At 38.6% G+C, this 3416-nt stretch overlaps 1 protein-coding gene across 1 annotated transcript in view; it reads right to left on the bottom strand.

The window, feature by feature from the left end:
* The window catches only part of MAP3K2 (mitogen-activated protein kinase kinase kinase 2), a 67981-nt gene extending 65567 nt beyond the window's left edge, over positions 1-2414 (bottom strand). The window contains exon 1 of the mRNA XM_017548413.2: positions 734-2414. The gene's annotated coding sequence lies outside the window, so the exon portion shown is untranslated. The remainder of the gene's footprint in view (positions 1-733) is intronic.
* Between the last annotated feature and the right edge of the window lie 1002 nt (positions 2415-3416).

Consider the following 3416-nt stretch of genomic DNA (forward strand, 5'->3'; position numbering starts at 1 on the left):
TGGTGGCTCAAGCCTGTAATCCCAGCACTTTGGGAGGCCGAGGCGGGTGGATCACGAGGTCAAGAGATGGAGACCATCCTGGTCAACATGGTGAAACCCCATCTCTACTAAAAATACAAAACATTAGCTGGGCATAGTGGCGCATGCCTGTAATCCCAGCTGCTCAGGAGGTTGAGGCAGGAGAATTGCCTGAACCCAAGAGGCGGAGGTTGCGGTGAGCCGAGATTGCGCCATTGCACTCCAGCCTGGGTTACAAGAGTGAAACTCCGTCTCAAAAAAAAAAAAAAAAAAACAAAAAAACCTACCTGGGTTCAAAACCTAGCAGTAGTTATAGGTGACTCTCGGCTATTACAAACCCATGTCGTTGCTTACAAAATGAGGATAGAAGAGACTACCTGACAGGTTTGCTTTAAGTGCTGAATAAGATAATATGTAACACCAAACACAAATACCTGACATAGAGATTCTTATTTAACAGATGTCAGTTCCCTAGCTCTTCCTCCAAAGAGCCCAGTGTTACAGGCAATATTCAACTCTAAACAGCAAATTCTGATTTTTCTCCTTTTTAAGGTATTACACAGACAATGTATTTGTCATTTTTAACAGATCCCTTCTTGCCTGTCCACTCTTTCTCTCTCAATGGGTCATGTTACCTACAAAAATAAAGACAGCAAGCAGAGCTCAGATTGTGGAAGCAGATTGCTTGGGACTAAAATTCATATTTTCCACTTACCAGGTGTGTGACCTCAGGCAAATGATTTAATCTTTCTTTGCCTTGATTTCCTTGTATCACGGAGATTCATGGCACAATAGCATCTCAAGATTGCTATGGGAATTAAACAAGTTAATGTATGTTAAATGCTTAGAAAGAGCCTGGCATACAGTAGTAATTATGCAAATGTTTGTTAAACAAAATTAATTTGATATACACTTAGGGGTTCCCCCAACTCCATTTAGTTCTCAATACTGAGAATGCTGGGGAATTTGTTTTAAACGTTTACAAACGTTTATAAACCTTATTTTTTTCTATATTAGATTATTTTAAAGAGGAAAGACGGTAGTGGTTAGAACAAATTTAGACTTAAAAAAAATTCTCAAATCTGCACTCCACAACTGTTGGCCCTGATACTGCTATCAGACATTAGAAAAAAGGCAACAACCCATAATTGGCCTACCAAAAACATCAGTCAACTGTTTATGGACGATAATTAGCAATAACGGCTCTCCCTCTCTGTGCCATGTTTCCTCTGTAAAATGGAGATAACTGTATCTACTTTACATGATTGCTACAAGCTTTAAATATTATTTTAAAACACTTAGAACAATACCAGAGCACAGTGAACATTTTAAAAATAGCTAAAATAGCCAACAGTTCAGGATCTGAGCCCAATCCTGGGCAGAATCCACTTTTACACACTACAGTTGGACCTCCCTATCTGCACATTCTGCATGTGTGGATTCAACCAACGAGATAAAAAAAAATTTAATTTAAAAAAAATGCATCAGTAAAAAAAAAACAAAAACAAAAAAAATGCAATGTAACAATTTACATAGCACTTACATTGTAGTAGGCATTACCAGTAATCAAGAGACAATTTAAAGTATACGGAAGGATGTGTGTAGGTCGCATGCAGATACTACACCATTTTATATGAGAGACATGAGCATCTCGGGATTTTGGTATTTGTGGGAGTCGAGGTTCTAGAACCAATCCCCCACAGATACCAAGGGACGACTGTGTATTATACTGCCTCTTACTGTTTATTTTTTCAACCACCATTTAACACACATGCTTGCTGTGTGCCAATATGTTTTCCTAACCAATCTTGATTTTAAAAATGACAAAATGTTAAAATCTAAAAATTAAAAATCCTTCCAAAGTAAACAGAACTTATACCTTAATACTTTATTTATATAATAAAACTATGACCAAGACTTCAGTCAAAATTAGGTCATATTGAACAAAATATTCATATTTTGCTGGTAGGTGTTTAACACTTTCTATTGCAAAACTCCCCAATGATACCAAACATAGTACTTTTCAGTCAGAATTCTGAAGTCAGCACATGGTGCTAGAAACCTCAAACTCCAACAAAAAACACAAGACTAGCCAATTCTCTTTAAATCAATTCCTGTAATCCCCTTCATTCCACGCTTTGTAAAAATGTTATTTGTGTACCTGGTTGTCTTCATTATACGGGAAGATCCTCAAGGACGGGAAACATTACTTTTTAAAAATGTATTTACTTACTTATTTTAGAGATAGAGTCTCACTCTGTCACCTAGCCTGCCTCAAGCAATCCTCCTACCTCAGCCTCCTGAGTAGCTAGAACTACAACACACCACTATGCCTGGCTAACTTTTCAATTTTTAGTAGAGACATGGTCTTGCTATGTTTCCCAGGCTGATCTTGAACCCCTGGCCTCAAGTGATCTCCTGTCTCAGCCTCCAAAGTACTGCTATTATAGGCATGAGCCAGGAAACATTACTTAGGTATCACTTATCTCCCACAGCACCTAACAGCACTTTGCACATAGCTAGCGTATTACCAAACATCTTAAATAAACAAATCACAAACCGACTCTCCTTAAAACCACAAAATATTAATATGTGATATTGTGCTGGCCTAGAGCCAGAACCGGAGCAAAACTATTTTATAAAATGCAAAACTGTTTTTAGATAAGTTGAAATGGCTGCCCCATTCTCCTTACAATAACTGCTGTCCTTGGCCTCTGTAAATAGAACTGCTAGTTTGTTCTTCAAAACTATGTAAAGCTGCTTACCTTTTCTTATCAGTAACTGCTAAAATCTGTGATGTGTAAACAAATGTATATCTTGACTTCTGTAAACCACTGAGGTGAATCACAGAATCCCCTAGCCCTTGAAATGTCCGAAACCTTATCATCCCCATCCCCGCCCCTCACCCCCACTCCCAAGGTGGTTTTTCGGGTATAAAAAATCATGGCACCCTCCTTTTGGCACCACAGGTTGGAGAGACGTGAGTCCTCTGTGGTCGCCGGCATAATAAATGACCCTGCAATCTGGCATACTTTTGTCTTGTGGTAACTTTCTACGCTCCGGTCAAATACAACAAATACAGTATAGCACACATCTATTTCAGTCAATCTAACCTATCTGCTTTTCTCAAAGGACTTGCTATTAATAGAGCCCCCTTCCTGGTCCTTGATTTCTGCTCATCCCTTGAATGCCCATCTCCCTCTCCTCTTTAGTAAATCTTACTCCTAATTTGCATCTCAAAACAACTTACCCAGGAAACCATTCCAATAACCAAAAGCTGCTAATAGATAATCAAAAGCAGCAAAGAGTAGGAGTCAAGAGTTTCTGAGCTGTACTATGAAGTGTTGCATGTGCCTTATTGATAGCTACTTTTTTGTCTCTGTGCTGTCTGAAATGCT

Source organism: Cebus imitator, unplaced genomic scaffold, assembly GCF_001604975.1.
Source record: "Cebus imitator isolate Cc_AM_T3 unplaced genomic scaffold, Cebus_imitator-1.0 Scaffold207, whole genome shotgun sequence".
Lineage (NCBI taxonomy): Eukaryota > Metazoa > Chordata > Mammalia > Primates > Cebidae > Cebus > Cebus imitator.